The sequence below is a fragment of the Mauremys mutica genome, chromosome 6 (genome assembly GCF_020497125.1).
Source record: "Mauremys mutica isolate MM-2020 ecotype Southern chromosome 6, ASM2049712v1, whole genome shotgun sequence".
In the NCBI taxonomy this organism is placed as follows: Eukaryota; Metazoa; Chordata; order Testudines; family Geoemydidae; genus Mauremys; species Mauremys mutica.
This window is the reverse complement of record NC_059077.1, coordinates 78,670,544-78,689,742: the sequence shown is the minus strand read 5'-3', so window position 1 is coordinate 78,689,742 and position 19,199 is coordinate 78,670,544. Positions and strand designations below refer to the sequence as shown.

General features: G+C 50.0%; 1 long non-coding RNA gene across 5 annotated transcripts; it reads left to right on the top strand.

The window, feature by feature from the left end:
* Nucleotides 1–1,139: 1,139 nt before the first annotated feature.
* LOC123372123 lies at nt 1,140–18,471 on the top strand. 5 transcript variants are annotated; one of them, XR_006580112.1, is made up of 4 exons: nt 1,140–1,703; nt 2,118–3,184; nt 16,109–17,604; nt 18,020–18,471. It is a non-coding gene; the product is annotated as an uncharacterized LOC123372123 (long non-coding RNA). The 5 variants fall into 5 exon arrangements; XR_006580116.1 differs by lacking the exons at nt 1,140–1,703; nt 2,118–3,184 and adding exons at nt 11,093–11,107; nt 13,634–13,834; XR_006580114.1 differs by lacking the exons at nt 1,140–1,703; nt 2,118–3,184 and adding exons at nt 11,908–12,040; nt 13,634–13,834.
* The last annotated feature ends 728 nt before the right edge of the window (nt 18,472–19,199 follow it).

Genomic DNA, 19,199 nt, shown 5'->3' with positions numbered 1-19,199 from the left:
TCAGCGTGACCCTCTAGTCTCTTGGCACTAGGCCAAATGCAGCCACTGCCCCGAATGAGCACCCTGTAAACAGGGTACAGGTCTCATCAGCTACTATTTATGGTGCCCCCATGAGACTGTGTCCAGAGTACCGGCCCTTTAAGCAGCGTTTGCAACGTGCCTGGAATTCTGCAGCCAAGTCTCCTGCTTTCTCCTCCCTTCTTGGACGCTTGGAGACCTGACATGCTATTGGTGGTAAGCTGCGAAAGGGAGTGTGCTGTGGCGATTTGGACTAAGTCATTCCAGGCAGTAGACCTTGTCCCATTGCTTTAGGAATACTTTTCAATTAATTCCTTCCTGCCCTTCATTATTTACTTCCTCTTGATTTGTTATGGAGACTGCCTGGTGAAATAATTGTCAAGGGGAAATGTGGAGATTGTGGCTTTAGAGGAGGGGCGGGGCCAGGACTTTTCTCAGCCAGTGCAGCTTGGGAGGAGGGGGAAATGCTTGTGGAAGTCTGTGAGGACCACAAAGAACTGTCTTGGACCTAAATCTCCAGACTCTTTGCAGATGCGGAAAAGAACACTGTAGCAGTAGTTGACATTGAGTTTCCGTGGCGTTGTTGAAATGGGATCTCACACAGGCCTTGTGCTCCCTCTCTCTGTTTCAGGCCTCATGAAGCAGAAGTGGAGAAGAAGGAAGTGTCAGGAATGCCACAGACAGAGGAGAAAAGAAGATGGAGGAAAAGGAAAGGAACTCTGGGCACAGTACCCTCCCTGAAATCAGCCTCAGGTCATGTAATTAGACTGTATGGGAATCTCGAGCCTTTTAATACCTTGAGCAGCGTGACCACCCTGTAAGCTGGGTCCCGGTCTGTCCCCTTTGGACATTCTGCTCCGTCATCTGGCTAGTGTAAGTGACTGTCCTGTAATGAGGGTGCCAGTCACCTCCCCCTAAATGTGGAGGGGCATTGAGCTCTTTCTTTAATTGAGCATTGTGACCGCCCTGTAACTAGGGTCCGTGTCTCTGCCCACTTGCTCATTTGGCATTACGCCGTGCTCTGCCCCACTAGTCAGCGTGACAACCCTGTAATTAGGGTCCATGTCACAAGGCTCTCCAGAATGGGACATATCGAGCTCTTTGGTACTTTGACAGCTGGACCTTCCTGTAATTCAGGTTATGGTCTCTCCTCTTTGGCTAATGCCAGCGACCACCCTGTAATGAGGGGACAGGTTGAAATCTGGGGGATTAGAATCATTTGCGTAACATGGGCAGCTTGACCTCCCTGTAAGTAGGGTTTGAGTCTCCGAGGCCCTTTGGCTGCTTAGTGAGTGTGACTGCCCTGCAATCAGGGTGCAAGTCACCTCCCCCTAAATGTGGGGGGGGCATTGAGCTCTTTGTTAAACTGAGCAATGTGACCGCCCTGTAACTAGGGCCCGGGTCTCTGCCCACTTGCTCATTTGGCTTTACGCCATGCTCTGCCCCATTAGTCAGCGTGACCCTCTAGTCTCTTGGCACTAGGCCAAATGCAGCCACTGCCCCGAATGAGCACCCTGTAAACAGGGTACAGGTCTCATCAGCTACTATTTATGGTGCCCCCATGAGACTGTGTCCAGAGTACCGGCCCTTTAAGCAGCGTTTGCAACGTGCCTGGAATTCTGCAGCCAAGTCTCCTGCTTTCTCCTCCCTTCTTGGACGCTTGGAGACCTGACATGCTATTGGTGGTAAGCTGCGAAAGGGAGTGTGCTGTGGCGATTTGGACTAAGTCATTCCAGGCAGTAGACCTTGTCCCATTGCTTTAGGAATACTTTTCAATTAATTCCTTCCTGCCCTTCATTATTTACTTCCTCTTGATTTGGTATGGAGACTGCCTGGTGAAATAATTGTCAAGGGGAAATGTGGAGATTGTGGCTTTAGAGGAGGGGGGGCCCAGGACTTTTCTCAGCCAGTGCAGCTTGGGAGGAGGGGGAAATGCTTGTGGAAGTCTGTGAGGACCACAAAGAACTGTCTTGGACCTAAATCTCCAGACTCTTTGCAGATGCGGAAAAGAACACTGTAGCAGTAGTTGACATTGAGTTTCCGTGGCGTTGTTGAAATGGGATCTCACACACGCCTTGTGCTCCCTCTCTCTGTTTCAGGCCTCATGAAGCAGAAGTGGAGAAGAAGGAAGTGTCAGGAATGCCACAGACAGAGGAGAAAAGAAGATGGAGGAAAAGGAAAGGAACTCTGGGCACAGTACCCTCCCTGAAATCAGCCTCAGGTCATGTAATTAGACTGTATGGGAATCTCGAGCCTTTTAATACCTTGAGCAGCGTGACCACCCTGTAAGCTGGGTCCCGGTCTGTCCCCTTTGGACATTCTGCTCCGTCATCTGGCTAGTGTGAGTGACTGTCCTGTAATGAGGGTGCCAGTCACCTCCCCCTAAATGTGGAGGGGCATTGAGCTCTTTCTTTAATTGAGCATTGTGACCGCCCTGTAACTAGGGTCCGTGTCTCTGCCCACTTGCTCATTTGGCATTACGCCGTGCTCTGCCCCACTAGTCAGCGTGACAACCCTGTAATTAGGGTCCATGTCACAAGGCTCTCCAGAATGGGACATATCGAGCTCTTTGGTACTTTGACAGCTGGACCTTCCTGTAATTCAGGTTATGGTCTCTCCTCTTTGGCTAATGCCAGCGACCACCCTGTAATGAGGGGACAGGTTGCATCTTGCTTTTTAAATCTGGGGGATTAGAATCATTTGCGTAACATGGGCAGCTTGACCTCCCTGTAAGTAGGGTTTGAGTCTCCGAGGCCCTTTGGCTGCTTAGTGAGTGTGACTGCCCTGGAATCAGGGTGCAAGTCACCTCCCCCTAAATGTGGGGGGGGCATTGAGCTCTTTGTTAAACTGAGCAATGTGACCGCCCCGTAACTAGGGCCCGGGTCTCTGCCCACTTGCTCATTTGGCTTTACGCCATGCTCTGCCCCATTAGTCAGCGTGACCCTCTAGTCTCTTGGCACTAGGCCAAATGCAGCCACTGCCCCGAATGAGCACCCTGTAAACAGGGTACAGGTCTCATCAGCTACTATTTATGGTGCCCCCATGAGACTGTGTCCAGAGTACCGGCCCTTTAAGCAGCGTTTGCAACGTGCCTGGAATTCTGCAGCCAAGTCTCCTGCTTTCTCCTCCCTTCTTGGACGCTTGGAGACCTGACATGCTATTGGTGGTAAGCTGCGAAAGGGAGTGTCCTGTGGCGATTTGGACTAAGTCATTCCAGGCAGTAGACCTTGTCCCATTGCTTTAGGAATACTTTTCAATTAATTCCTTCCTGCCCTTCATTATTTACTTCCTCTTGATTTGGTATGGAGACTGCCTGGTGAAATAATTGTCAAGGGGAAATGTGGAGATTGTGGCTTTAGAGGAGGAGGAGGGGCCCAGGACTTTTCTTAGTCGGTGCAGCTTGGGTGGAGGGGGAAATGCTTGTGGAAGTCTGTGAGGACCACAAAGAACTGTCTTGGACCTAAATCTCCAGACTCTTTGCAGATGCGGAAAAGAACACTGTAGCAGTAGTTGACATTGAGTTTCCGTGGCGTTGTCGAAATGGGATCTCACACACGCCTTGTGCTCCCTCTCTCTGTTTCAGGCCTCATGAAGCAGAATCGGAGAAGAAGGAAGTGTCAGGAATGCCACTGACAGAGGAGAAAAGAAGATGGAGGAAAAGGAAAGGAACTCTGGGCACAGTACCCTCCCTGAAATCAGCCTCAGGTCATGTAATTAGACTGTATGGGAATCTCGAGCCTTTTAATACCTTGAGCAGCGTGACCACCCTGTAAGCTGGGTCCCGGTCTGTCCCCTTTGGACATTCTGCTCCGTCATCTGGCTAGTGTGAGTGACTGCCCTGTAATGAGGGTGCCAGTCACCTCCCCCTAAATGTGGAGGGGCATTGAGCTCTTTCTTTAATTGAGCATTGTGACCGCCCTGTAACTAGGGTCCGTGTCTCTGCCCACTTGCTCATTTGGCATTACGCCGTGCTCTGCCCCACTAGTCAGCGTGACAACCCTGTAATTAGGGTCCATGTCACAAGGCTCTCCAGAATGGGACATATCGAGCTCTTTGGTACTTTGACAGCTGGACCTTCCTGTAATTCAGGTTATGGTCTCTCCTCTTTGGCTAATGCCAGCGACCACCCTGTAATGAGGGGACAGGTTGCATCTTGCTTTTGAAATCTGGGGGATTAGAATCATTTGCGTAACATGGGCAGCTTGACCTCCCTGTAAGTAGGGTTTGTGTCTCCGAGGCCCTTTGGCTGCTTAGTGAGTGTGACTGCCCTGCAATCAGGGTGCAAGTCACCTCCCCCTAAATGTGGGGGGGCATTAAGCTCTTTGTTAAACTGAGCAATGTGACCGCCCTGTAACTAGGGCCCGGGTCTCTGCCCACTTGCTCATTTTGCTTTACGCCATGCTCTGCCCCATTAGTCAGTGTGACCGCTCTGTAATTAGGGTCTATGTCACAAGTTACTCTTAAATGGGACATATCGAGCTCTTTGGTACTTTGACAGCTGGACCTTCCTGTAATTCAGGTTATGGTCTCTCCTCTTTGGCTAATGCCAGCGACCACCCTGTAATGAGGGGACAGGTTGCATCTCGCTTTTGAAATCTGGGTGTTTAGAATCATTTCCGTAACATGGGCAGCTTGACCTCCCTGTAAGTAGGGTTTGAGTGTCCGAGGCCCTTTGGCTGCTTAGTGAGTGTGACTGCCCTGCAATCAGGGTGCAAGTCACCTCCCCCTAAATGTGGGGGGGCATTGAGCTCTTTGTTAAACTGAGCAATGTGACCGCCCTGTAACTAGGGCCCGGGTCTCTGCCCACTTGCTCATTTGGCTTTACGCCGTGCTCTGCCCCATTAGTCAGCGAAACCGCTCTGTAATTAGGGTCTATGTCACAAGTTACTCTTAAATGGGACATATCGAGCTCTTTGGTACTTTGACAGCTGGACCTTCCTGTAATTCAGGTTATGGTCTCACCTCTTTGGCTAATGCCAGCGACCACCCTGTAATGAGGGGATAGGTTGCATCTCGCTTTTGAAATTGGGTGTTTAGAATCATTTCCGTAACATGGGCAGCTTGACCTCCCTGTAACTAGGGTTTGCGTCTCTGAGGACCTTTGGGTCTCTTGTCCTCGTGCTGTCTTCACAGCGTGCTGCGAAGGAGCGCCCTGTCATCAGGGATCGGGTCTTTGCCCTCTAGTCTCTTGGCACTAGGCCAAATGCAGCCACTGCCCCGAATGAGCACCCTGTAAACAGGGTACAGGTCTCATCAGCTACTATTTATGGTGCCCCCATGAGACTGTGTCCAGAGTACCGGCCCTTTAAGCAGCGCTTGCAACGTGCCTGGAATTCTGCAGCCAAGTCTCCTGCTTTCTCCTCCCTTCTTGGACTCTTGGAGGCCTGACATGCTATTGGTGGTAAGTTGCGAAAGGGAGTGTCCTGTGGCGATTTGGACTAAGTCATTCCAGGCAGTAGACCTTGTCCCATTGTTTTAGGAATACTTTTCAATTAATTCCTTCCTGTCCTTCATTATTTACTTCCTCTTGATTTGGTATGGAGACTGCCTGGTGAAATAATTGTCAAGGGGAAATGTGGAGATTGTGGCTTTAGAGGAGGAGGGGTCCAGGACTTTTCTCAGCCAGTGCAGCTTGGGAGGAGGGGGAAATGCTTGTGGAAGTCTGTGAGGACCACAAAGAACTGTCTTGGACCTAAATTTCCAGACTCTTTGCAGATGCAGAAAAGACCACTGTATCAGTATTTTACACTGAGTTTGCATCCGGGACCTGGAGTTGTTGAAAGCGTTTCTCACTTACAGATTCCTTATGCTCCCTTTCTCTTTTTCAGACATCTTGAAGCACAAGTGGAGAAGAAGGAAGTATCAATACCAAGGCATAACTTTGAATCTGAAATGCAGAGACCTTAAACACACAAGTTCTATAGAACGATCACTTCCTTTTATTAAGAAGTCATCATTTCCTATTGGAAGTGCAAAGATGTGACTGAAGGGAAGGCATATTTCTATTCTCCACTCATCCCCAATTCTGCCTCCCAAACTCCTCAAATAAATTTAAGGTTCACAAAATTAACATTTACTCCAGGTAACGCCTAACTTGTGTATTTCTCACAGATTTCTAAAAGGGAGCAACAAACTAAATGTTCTGGCATCTGACAGTTACTTCCTGCACTTCACAACTTTCAAACACCTACGCTACTTAAACGGTCTCACCAACCAAAGTGTGCCACACATTCAATATTAACTTTGCACCTATTTTGTCAGAAGTTAGTGTTTTTAGTAGTTGTGTCCATTGGTGGACGTGGCAATAGTGGTGTTTTAATAATCTTTTATGCTTATTGAATTCAGAGGATGATGATGTGGATGTTTAGGTAGGTATTTTTCTGTTAAGTCTTGGTATTTGGGCAGAGGTGCAGCATTTTGTGATTATGATTGTTTTTCTGGTATTGGTTTAGTGTTAATTGTTGGCAATTTTAGATGTTTTTGTGTACTAACATTAGTAGATGTATTTAGTGGGCAAAGCTGAGGTTGTCTGTTTGGTGCAATTTGATTGGTGTAAAAGTTAATTTCGGGTAGGTGTTTGAAAGCCCTGAGCTTTGAATGTGTAGCTCAATAGGGATGCAGGACCCACCTGGCTACCTCAATTCTTACTTTCATTCCTAATTCCAAAATCTTGGATGAAGATGACCATATAAAGAAGAATAAAGATATCTCCAGAGACTTTCAAGAGGGTCGCATTTCTGCAGCTTAGGGGATCCCTTAAACCTTATTGAGCTTTTCAAAGTGCAATAATTGTGGAAAACTTCTACTTCTGCCACTTAAGGGTTGAACAATAATCTGTATTAAAGGATTTACACTGGTAGTTAATTCTGTTCTGTATTAGGATGATTTTGCTAAAATCACCACTTTATGATGTGTGAAATGAATTAACTAGGTCTGATTATACCTATTTGATAAAAGTTGGACTACTCCATATTAAATGCATGGATTGAACTTTGATTGTCAGATCACATTGCTTTGCTTTCTGTAACTCCTTATTTATGAACGTATTTATTACTCTTTATGTCATTCAATTAATAAAATGTATGCATTCAAGTATTGTCTCCGTTTTTTCTGTGGCTAAAGAAAAAGGAATCTGGTAAACTTGTGAAGAATTTTGGTATTTTTACGTTTAATTTAATTAACATTGTTTTACCCTTTTCATGCGGTCATTGGACCCTGTAGTGGTGCAAGTTTGATTTTTCTCTTGGATCCCGCGTTTTGGGCAGACTGCAGCGTGATCTTGAGGATGAAGATCTCTCTGCCACTTAGGTGCATAAGACTGCCCTCCCAGAGCTTTTTAGGTGCACAAGAATAGGCCTTGGTTTGGTCCCTTCACTGTTCACGGGCTTATAGATTGTTTGAGATCTGCAGGCCCTAGAGCTCACTTCCTTTGCACAAAATATGATTGTGGCTATAATAAGATTGGCCTAAAACTAGCAAGGTCCTCTGGTTTCTGCACCTTTCCTGTTCAGAAATTTTGTAAAAAGTAGATTTATATAATATTTTTATATTTAACTTAATCTCAAGTTTCTCAGAAATTTACTTCTACGGTGCACTAAATTTTCAATATGCTAATACATGGGAGGTAGGGTGGTCTAGTGGTTTAGAGCACTGGCCTGGGATTCAGGTGACCTGGTTTCTATTGCTGGCTCTGCTGCTGGGTCACTGGCTGTCCTTGGGTCACTTGGTTGTCACTTCACCTCCCTGTGCCAGTGTCCCCCTCCATTTAAAAAAAAGGGGGGAAGGGAGATGATTGTACTGACCTCATTTGTAAATTGTTTTGAGACCTACTGAAGAAAAGCATTAAACAGAATTTTTACTAAAAATGAGATTGTATAGGGGCGGGAGAGAACTAGAGATTAACTTTGGTAGGGTGCATGAAGATATAATTCACTATGTAGGCATTAATTTTGCTAATGCTGTGAAGAAAACTGTCCTGTGACTAATGAATTGAAACAGCCTCTCTCTCTTTGCATCTGTTAATTCATTTCTCCTATAGCAGATGCTTTTTGTTCCATTGAAATGTGCATGGGGATGTGCTTTTTATTTATTACCCTTGCCCTATGATTTATTATTCAAAGGTGGGCAACTTGGAAAGCAAATACTCAGTCTTAGGTGATTGTTCACCTGGTGTAGAAAAAGCAGGTGAACAAAGTCTAAGTGTGCAGCAGCTGCAGTTACACTAGGGGAAGTCTATGACTTCAATAGTCGTCTTTTCTCTGTTTACAGGTACTCTGACTTGCCCCTTTCCCCCTTCACTTAAACCCAATTCAGAGGCAGCTGGTGAGTCACAGGTGCACTTCCTTCCACACTAGGAGAGACCTGAAACCTGATGGTATGATGATAAGGGCGCTAATTCAGCAAAGTACCGTTTTAGCATACCTCAGCCAGAGTCGTCATGCGTACCTGGAAAAAGAAAGGGCTTCTACAGCTAAACAAAAGATCTGCCAGGACTGACTATTCAATAGAATAGGTTGCAGCTAGTTAACCTGGTGTAAAGTTGGCTAAACCTCTCAAAGACTGCGTTGGTGCAGGTTGCATTTCCACTGAATAATTACCATGCATTCTGCCTATTTAAAAATTATCTTCCTTGCTGTTTGATTTGTCTTATTGTTTAAAACTATTGTGTCGTGTTGCTCTCTAATTAGCGGAGCTTGTTAGAAAAAAACAATTGCCAGAGTTTGCTCTTTTGTTGAAATTGAAACACACTGCAGGACAGTGTCAATTCTGACAGCATCCACCAGAAACCGAGCATGTGTCCAATGGAACTTTGCCGGCCAGGCAGAATGCCATCGGAAACTTGCTTGGCTTCCTGACAGCTCAGCTGCCTGGCTCCTTCACAGACCATGTGGCACGCTGCTGGGGAACCCGGGCTTCCATGCTCCCAGCTCCTCAGCTGCCTGCCTGGTGGGCTGATGGGAAGCTGGGAGCCTGAAAGTTGCGGGAGCCCCAGCTGCCAGGCTCGTGACTCCTCGCCAGGTAGGGCTCTTAGGGTCCTTGGCTCCAGGACAGCCCACCAGGTGTGCTACCGTGGAGTTAGGTCTTGTAAGGCTCCAAGGGTCTCCAGCTCTGGGGCAGCCCACAAGGCTGCTTTAGAGCTCAGTGGAGATCAGCAATTCCATTTCACAGAGAATTTCAAAATTTTTTAATAGGATTGCAAATCAGAATGAAATCTGATTTTGAAATAGCAAAATCCTCTACAAAATAGAATTACCGTTCTCCCCCCAGCTCTTTCCGACGGTGGTACTAGTGGGGCCTTGTAATGAATGCCGCCCTGTTTTACTGCTTCCCCCAACTTTCCCCCAGTTATTTTTCTCCTTTCATCCCTGTGGAAACAAAAATATTTCCCTTTCCTATATTCTTCCGGGGTGTGTGTGTGTGTGTTCACTCGGGGGTGGGGGGGGTTGGAACAGATGCCCCTGGGGTAGAAGGATCTTTCCCTGCTGCGTTCCTGCACGGCCCTTTTCTTGGTCAGAGCTGCCTGCAAAGCAGACTCCATCTTGGCCACGAGGGCGCTAAAGTTACATAAACAAATCTACATGTGTCCTCTGCAAACACTTATTCACGGCTAGCTACTGGGATTATTATCGCTAAAGATTCAAACACACATACAAACCCTATATATTCTATTTCTTCAGGGGGAATAAAGAACAGAATTTCCATGTAACTCTAGTATGGTTTAAAGTTAAAGGTACTGGGTTATGACATTTGCTCTCTTGTAGATAGAATTGTAAAATTACAAGCTCTTTATTTTTGTGTACTCTAAAACACATCCATATAATTAAATCAAGGTTGAAAGTGCTTTGCCTCGAAGATTCATTTAAACCTCTATGGATAAAAAGAAGAACCTCGAGGACTCAGTATACTGATGTGTAGATAGCACCTCAGCACATTTCAGTGTGCAGGTCATTTCCTTTCTGATGCCTGTGCAGGGGATGTCTCTTTACACTGGAAGCTTTTGCTGTATCTTTTGGCTATATTGGCCCAGCTCCTCCAAGGTACATAGCCATTATGTGAGGGGAGTGAGGGGTCCAAACATCTTTGAGGATGTGGGTCGCTCTCCCCTGGTTTCTCTTTCCTGTCAGTGGAGTCAGGCTGTGCAAGTGGGAAGTCACTGCCTAAGGCTGGGAGTGGCTCAACTCCTCCGTGGGCTGGTGGTGGGCTCTGCCAAAGAGCCTGGGATGGCCCCACGCTGCTGGGGACGAGGGAAGCCATGGTGGGCTTGGTACTGAAGCCTGAGCAGCAGGGATGGGGCCAAGCTTGGCACAGTGGGGAAGCAGGTGCAGGCAGGCTCTGTGCACTACTGAGGGACAGCAGGGGATGGTTTGGTTCCTCCTGCCCCATAGGAAGAGGCCAGGGTAGGCTCAGTGTGGTGGCTGCCATGGGAAACCTGACAAGTGAGATCCGCCCCTCGTGCCTCTGGAGGCAGCTCTGTGCATCGCTGCCCTGCTGCCACCAGGGCACCAGGACTCCAAAACTTAGTCACAGACACAAGGGCTGGACAGAGCCCACCTGGGGCTCCACCAGGGGGCGGGGCTCAGACTGGGCGGGAAATGGTTCAAGAGGGCGTTCGGTGTGAGAGAGAGGCTGAATCAGCTCGAGACTGAGGCAAGACTTCAAGTTAGAAGACGGCAGGCGCCAACTGTGAGGTGGGCCCGTGAGAACCTCTGAGGCGGCACGATCCGGGGGCGGGGCATAGGAGCAGAAGGCCACGTGCCCAGGCGGGGGCCCTGGTCTTCAAAATTCTGACACTGCTCTAGGCCCTCAGGGAAAGGGGGGCTCAACGGGGAGAAGCGGCACTAGGAGCTGCCCACAGCCAGTAGAACCTTGCAGGAGGCCCAAGAACATCAGACTGGTTGGGACCAGATGAAGCAAGCACCTCAGAGGCGGGGGGCTCGGACCAGGCTTCCACATGGCGGCATGAGAGGGACTGCGGCTGAGGCTGAAAGTGGTGCAGGCACCGCAAGGAGGCCGGACGGGAAGCAGCGACAGGCACTGCCTGAGAAAGAGGAGCGGGTGGCCGGGTTGTGAGGTGGCAGGAGGGGCAAAGGTGAGGCTGGAGCGCCGCGATGAGACGGCGGGAAGCAGCTGGCTCTAGCAGGAAGTCTGAGGCAGCGGTAGACGGAATGTGGGTTGTTTGGGAAACCGCATCATGGGGCAGGCAGAAGGCACTGAGGAAGGAGCAATGCTGAGAGGGCAGTAGGAGGCTGGGGGCAAACCCACAGAAGGGGCACGAGCAGAGGGAAGGGTTGGGCTTGAGGCAGGAAGCGCTGAGGTAACTCGAGGAGAGGGGTGAGGAGCATGTGACTGGGCACCAGAGGGCAGGGCTCCAGCCAGGCACAGAAAGGTCAGGGCATAAGGAAGGGTTCAAGTTAAGTAGGGAAATGCTGAGGTTGCACAAGGGGGTGAGGAACGTGATTTGAGGCAGCAGGATGGGCAAAGAGATGTGGTGGCACAAGTTGGTGTATGGGGCTTGAGCTGAGGCGGGAAAGGTCTGAGGTAGATCAGCGAGGTAGGGGGAAGTGCTGAAGTGATCCAAGAGGAGTGGGCTTGGCACCTGGGTGGGAAAGGCTGAGGTGACGCCTGAGGAGGAGCATGACTCTGGGCGGGAAAGGCTGAGGTGGCAGCGGAAGAGGAGCTTGACTCCTGGGAGGGAAAGGGTGAGGTGACAGCAGGGGAGGGGCTCAGAAATTAGGCAGGACTAGCTGAAGTGACTCTGAAGGGAGGGGCAAGGGTTGGAGACTGGGCGGGAAAACTTGAGGTGAGCCTCAAGAGGGAGTGCCAGAGTCTGGGCGGGAAAGACTGAGGTGACGCTAAAGTGGGGGTGTGTCAGAGCCTGGGCAGGAAAAGCTGAGGTGACTCTGAAGGAGGCGGGGGTCGGAGCCTAGGCAGGAAAAACTGAGGTGGCAGAGGAGGAGGAGGAGTCCAGCGCTTGGGCAGGAAAAGCTGAGAGGGGGTGAGAGCCTGGGCAGGAAACACTGAGGTGAGTCTGAAGTGTGTGCGGGGGATGGGCACTTGTCAGAGCCTGTGCGAGAAATGATGAGGTGACTCTGAAGGGAGTGGGTCAGAGCCTGGGCGGGAAAGGCCGAGATGACTTTTAAGGGGGTGGGTTGGAGCCTGGGCAGGAAAGGCTGAGGTGACGCCTGAGGAGGAGCTCGACGTCTGGGCGGGAAAGGCTGAGGTGACTCTGAAGGAGGCAGGAGTCGGAGCCTGGGCGGGAAAAGCTGAGGTGGCAGAGGAGGAGGTGTCCGGCACTTGGGTGGAAAAAGCTAAGGGGGGGGGTGAGAGCCTGGGCAGGAAATGCTGAGGTGACTCTGAAGTGTGTGCGGCGGAGGGGGGCAGGTGTCAGAGCCTGGGTGGGAAAGACTGAGGAGACTCTCATGGGAGTGGGTCGGAGCCTGGGTGGGAAAGTCTGTGGTGACTCTGAATGGGGGTGGGGACTTGAACCTGGGCAGGAAAGGCTGAGGTGACTCTTAAAGGGGTGGGTCGGATCCTGGGAGGGAAAGGCTGAGGTGACGCCTGAGGAGGGGCTCAGAAATTAGGTAGGACTAGCTGAAGTGATTCTGAAGGGAGGGGCAGGGGTTGGAGATTGTGCGGGAAAACCTGAGGTGACTCTCAAGAGGGAATGTCAGAGTCTGGGCGGGAAAGGCTGAAGTGATGCTAAAGTGGGGGGGTGTCAGAGCCTGGGCGGGAAAGACTGAAGGGACTCTCAAGGGGGTGGGTCGGAGCCTGGGTGGGAAAAGCTGAGATGGCAGAGGAGGAGGTGTCCGGCACTTGGGCGAAAAAAGCTGAGGGGGGTCAAAGCCTGGGCAGGAAACACTGAGGTGACTCTGAAGTGTGTGCGGGGGGGCCAGGTGTCGGAGCCTGGGCAGGAAAGACTGAAGTGACACTGAAGCGGGTGGATCGGAGCCTGGGCGGGAAAGGCTGAGGTGACTCTAAAGAGGGTGGGTTGGAACCTGGGCAGGAAAGGCTGAGGTGATGCCCGACGAGGAGCTCTACATCTGGGCGGGAAAGGCTGAGGTGTCGCCTGAGGAGGAGCTCGACATCTGGGCGGGAAAGGCTGAGGTGGCAGCAGAAGAGGAGCTTGGCTCCTGGGAGGGAAAGGGTGAGGTGACAGCAGGGGAGGGGCTCAGAAATTAGGCAGGACTAGCTGAAGTGACTCTGAAGGGAGGGGCAGGTGTTGGAGGCTGGGTGGGAAAACCTGAGGTGACTCTCAAGGGGGAGTGTCAGAGTCTGGGCGGGAAAAGCTGAGGTGATGCTTAAGTGGCGAGGTGTCAGAGCCTGGGTGAGAGAGGCTGAGGAGACCCTCGAGGGGGTGGGTCCGAGCCTGGGTGGGACAGGCTGAGGTGACTCTGAAGGGGTGGGTCGGATCCGGGGAAGGAAAGGCTGTGGTGACTCTGAAGGGTGGGGGCTGTCAGAGCCTTGGCCTAAAAGTCTGTGGTGACTCTGAATGGGGGTGGAAACTGGAGCCTGGGCAGGAAAGATTTGGTATTTTTCTGACTTATCTGAGAGTTGTGGAGTTGTTGTAAAGGTGTCTGACTAACACATGCCTCTGTGCTCCCTCTCTCTCTTTCAGGCAGCTTCAAACGCAAGTGGACAAGAGGAAAGGTTGGGGAATGTCAAGCCAAGAGGAAGAAAGAAGAGAAGTCACTGAAGATGGAGGCAAAGGAAAGGGACTCTGGGCACAGTAACCTGCCTGTAATCAGGCCACCGGTCATCTAATTACACTGTATGGGGATCTCGAGCATTTTAATCCCTTGAACAGCATGACCCCTCTGTAAGCAGGGTCCAGGTCTTATGCCTTTTCCCTTTCTTTTTGGAGGGGAGGAAAATTGGTCAAGTTTAACACTGTGGGTCAAGTAACCTATTGCAATGAACTCTCTTTCTGTTCTGGGAAGTCCCCCTTTGTTTTGTATATATGTGTATGTGAGTGAACGTGATACAAATGGGTGTGAATATGTATATTTATATATTTATTTATTTATTTTGAGTTCTTTCAGTTAAATCACTGCAGTGCTTTTTCTTTACTCTCCTCAGAATTGGAAAAAGAGCTCAATGTATACTATTATATTTATCCTCCTCCTCCCCACAAAAGGAAAGAGTAAAAGCTCAGATAGTATCTTTTAGTGCACAGGAGAATCTCTCTCTAGTTCTGCTTTCTTTAGGTTCAGTTCCTATTAGTGGGCTGAGGGCAAAGATTGGCCTTTAATGAGGGTGATTTAGGTCAAAGGAAAAACAAGATCTCCTAGTACCTGGGCAAATTGACCATTCTCTATCGAGGGTTTTGGTCTCTCCCCTTCATTATTTTGACATCAGGCCACATCAGCAGGTTGGTGAGAGTCCTGATTTTGTAATTAGGGGAGAGACTAAATCTCTCTATCTTCATGGGGATATCGATCTCTGTAGAAACCTGAGAAGAGTGAAAGCCATGTAAGCTGGGTCTCGGTCCGTGCCCTTGTGTCCTTTGGACATTCTGCTCCGTTATATGGCTAGTGTGAGTGACTGCCCTGTAATGAGGGTGCCAGTCACCTCCCCCTAAATGTGGAGGGGCATTGAGCTCTTTGTTAAACTGAGCAATGTGACCGCCCTGTAACTAGGGCCCAGGTCTCTGCCCACTTGCTCATTTGGCATTACGCCGTGCTCTGCCCCATTAGTCAGCGTGACAACCCTGTAATTAGGGTCCATGTCACAAGGCTCTCCAGAATGGGACATATCGAGCTCTTTGGTACTTTGACAGCTGGACCTTCCTGTAATTCAGGTTATGGTCTCTCCTCTTTGGCTAATGCCAGCGACCACCCTGTAATGAGGGGACAGGTTGCATCTCGCTTTTGAAATCTGGGGGATTAGAATCATTTGCGTAACATGGGCAGATTGACCTCCCTGTAAGTAGGGTTTGAGTCTCCGAGGCCCTTTGGCTGCTTAGTGAGTGTGAGTGCCCTGCAATCAGGGTGCAAGTCACCTCCCTATGTGGGGGGGCATTGAGCTCTTTGTTAAACTGAGCAATGTGACCGCCCTGTAACTAGGGCCCGGGTCTCTGCCCACTTGCTCATTTGGCTTTACGCCATGCTCTGCCCCATTAGTCAGCGTGACCGCTCTGTAATTAGGGTCTATGTCACAAGTTACTCGTAAATGGGACATATCGAGCTCTTTGGTACTTTGACAGCTGGACCGTCCTGTAATTCAGGTTATGGTCTCTCCTCTTTGGCTAATGCCAGCGACCACCCTGTAATGAGGGGACAGGTTGCATCTTGCTTTTGAAATCTGGGGGATTAGAATCATTTCCGTAACATGGGCAGCTTGACCTCCCTGTAACTAGGGTTTGAGTCTCTGAGGCCTTTTGGGTGACTTGGCCTCGTGCTGTCTTCACAGCGTGCTGCGAAGGACCGCCCTGTCATCAGGGATCGGGTCTTTGCCCTCTAGTCTCTTGGCACTAGGCCAAATGCAGCCACTGCCCCGAATGAGCACCCTGTAAACAGGGTACAGGTCTCATCAGCTACTATTTATGGTGCCCCCAAGAGACTGTGTCCAGAGTACCGGCCCTTTAAGCAGCGTTTGCAACGTGCCTGGAATTCTGCAGCCAAGTCTCCTGCTTTCTCCTCCCTTCTTGGACTCTTGGAGGCCTGACATGCTATTGGTGGTAAGTTGCGAAAGGGAGTGTCCTGTGGCGATTTGGACTAAGTCATTCCAGGCAGTAGACCTTGTCCCATTGCTTTAGGAATACTTTTCAATTAATTCCTTCCTGCCCTTCATTATTTACTTCCTCTTGATTTGGTATGGAGACTGCCTGGTGAAATAATTGTCAAGGGGAAATGTGGAGATTGTGGCTTTAGAGGAGGGGGGGCCCAGGACTTTTCTCAGCCAGTGCAGCTTGGGAGGAGGGGGAAATGCTTGTGGAAGTCTGTGAGGACCACAAAGAACTGTCTTGGACCTAAATCTCCAGACTCTTTGAAGATGCAGAAAAGAACACTGTAGCAGTAGTTGACATTGAGTTTCTGTGGCGTTGTCAAAATGGGATCTCACACACGCCTTGTGCTCCCTCTCTCTGTTTCAGGCCTCATGAAGCAGAAGTGGAGAAGAAGGAAGTGTCAGGAATGCCACAGACAGAGGAGAAAAGAAGATGGAGGAAAAGGAAAGGAACTCTGGGCACAGTACCCTCCCTGAAATCAGCCTCAGGTCATGTAATTAGACTGTATGGGAATCTTGAGCCTTTTAATACCTTGAGCAGTGTGACCACCCTGTAAGCTGGGTCCCGGTCTGTCCCCTTTGGACATTCTGCTCCGTCATCTGGCTAGTGTGAGTGACTGTCCTGTAATGAGGGTGCCAGTCACCTCCCCCTAAATGTGGAGGGGCATTGAGCTCTTTCTTTAATTGAGCATTGTGACCGCCCTGTAACTAGGGTCCGGGTTTCTGCCCACTTGCTCATTTGGCATTACGCCGTGCTCTGCCCCACTAGTCAGCGTGACAACCCTGTAATTAGGGTCCATGTCACAAGGCTCTCCAGAATGGGACTTATCGAGCTCTTTGGTACTTTGACAGCTGGACCTTCCTGTAATTCAGGTTATGGTCTCTCCTCTTTGGCTAATGCCAGCGACCACCCTGTAATGAGGGGACAGGTTGCATCTTGCTTTTGAAATCTGGGGGATTAGAATCATTTGCGTAACATGGGCAGCTTGACCTCCCGGTAAGTAGGGTTTGTGTCTCTGAGGCCCTTTGGCTGCTTAGTGAGTGTGACTGCCCTGCAATCAGGGTGCATGTCACCTCCCCCTAAATGTGGGGGGGCATTGAGCTCTTTGTTAAACTGAGCAATGTGACCGCCCTGTAACTAGGGCCCGGGTCTCTGCCCACTTGCTCATTTGGCTTTACGCCATGCTCTGCCCCATTAGTCAGCGTGACCGCTCTGTAATTAGGGTCTATGTCACAAGTTACTCTTAAATGGGACATATCGAGCTCTTTGGTACTTTGACAGCTGGACCTTCCTGTAATTCAGGTTATGGTCTCTCCTCTTTGGCTAATGCCAGCGACCACCCTGTAATGAGGGGACAGGTTGCATCTTGCTTTTGAAATCTGGGGGATTAGAATCATTTGCGTAACATGGGCAGCTTGACCTCCCTGTAAGTAGGGTTTGAGTCTCCGAGGCCCTTTGGCTGCTTAGTGAGTGTGACTGCCCTGCAATCAGGGTGCAAGTCACCTCCCCCTAAATGTGGGGGGGCATTGAGCTCTTTGTTAAACTGAGCAATGTGACCGCCCTGTAACTAGGGCCCGGGTCTCTGCCCACTTGCTCATTTGGCTTTACGCCATGCTCTGCCCCATTAGTCAGCGTGACCCTCTAGTCTCTTGGCACTAGGCCAAATGCAGCCACTGCCCCGAATGAGCACCCTGTAAACAGGGTACAGGTCTCATCAGCTACTATTTATGGTGCCCCCATGAGACTGTGTCCAGAGTACCGGCCCTTTAAGCAGCGTTTGCAACGTGCCTGGAATACTGCAGCCAAGTCTCCTGCTTTCTCCTCCCTTCTTGGACGCTTGGAGACCTGACATGCTATTGGTGGTAAGCTGCGAAAGGGAGTGTCCTGTGGCAATTTGGACTAAGTCATTCCAGGCAGTAGACCTTGTCCCATTGCTTTAGGAATACTTGTCAATTAATTCCTTCCTGCCCTTCATTATTTACTTCCTCTTGATTTGGTATGGAGACTGCCTGGTGAAATAATTGTCAAGGGGAAATGTGGAGATTGTGGCTTTAGAGGAGGGGGGGGCCCAGGACTTTTCTCAGCCAGTGCAGCTTGGGAGGAGGGGGAAATGCTTGTGGAAGTCTGTGAGGACCACAAAGAACTGTCTTGGACCTAAATCTCCAGACTCTTTGCAGATGCGGAAAAGAACACTGTAGCAGTAGTTGACATTGAGTTTCCGTGGCGTTGTTGAAATGGGATCTCACACAGGCCTTGTGCTCCCTCTCTCTGTTTCAGGCCTCATGAAGCAGAAGTGGAGAAGAAGGAAGTGTCAGGAATGCCACAGACAGAGGAGAAAAGAAGATGGAGGAAAAGGAAAGGAACTCTGGGCACAGTACCCTCCCTGAAATCAGCCTCAGGTCATGTAATTAGACTGTATGGGAATCTCGAGCCTTTTAATACCTTGAGCAGCGTGACCACCCTGTAAGCTGGGTCCCGGTCTGTCCCCTTTGGACATTCTGCTCCGTCATCTGGCTAGTGTGAGTGACTGTCCAGTAATGAGGGTGCCAGTCACCTCCCCCTAAATGTGGAGGGGCATTGAGCTCTTTCTTTAATTGAGCATTGTGACCGCCCTGTAACTAGGGTCCGTGTCTCTGCCCACTTGCTCATTTGGCATTACGCCGTGCTCTGCCCCACTAGTCAGCGTGACAACCCTGTAATTAGGGTCCATGTCACAAGGCTCTCCAGAATGGGACATATCGAGCTCTTTGGTACTTTGACAGCTGGACCTTCCTGTAATTCAGGTTATGGTCTCTCCTCTTTGGCTAATGCCAGCGACCACCCTGTAATGAGGGGACAGGTTGCATCTTGCTTTTGAAATCTGGGGGATTAGAATCATTTGCGTAACATGGGCAGCTTGACCTCCCTGTAAGTAGGGTTTGAGTCTCCGAGGCCCTTTGGCTGCTTAGTGAGTGTGACTGCCCTGCAATCAGGGTGCAAGTCACCTCCCCCTAAATGTGGGGGGGCATTGAGCTCTTTGTTAAACTGAGCAATGTGACCGCCCTGTAACTAGGGCCCGGGTCTCTGCCCACTTGCTCATTTGGCTTTACGCCATGCTCTGCCCCATTAGTCAGCGTGACCCTCTAGTCTCTTGGCACTAGGCCAAATGCAGCCACTGCCCCGAATGAGCACCCTGTAAACAGGGTACAGGTCTCATCAGCTACTATTTATGGTGCCCCCATGAGACTGTGTCCAGAGTACCGGCCCTTTAAGCAGCGTTTGCAACGTGCCTGGAATTCTGCAGCCAAGTCTCCTGCTTTCTCCTCCCTTCTTGGACGCTTGGAGACCTGACATGCTATTGGTGGTAAGCTGCGAAAGGGAGTGTCCTGTGGCAATTTGGACTAAGTCATTCCAGGCAGTAGACCTTGTCCCATTGCTTTAGGAATACTTGTCAATTAATTCCTTCCTGCCCTTCATT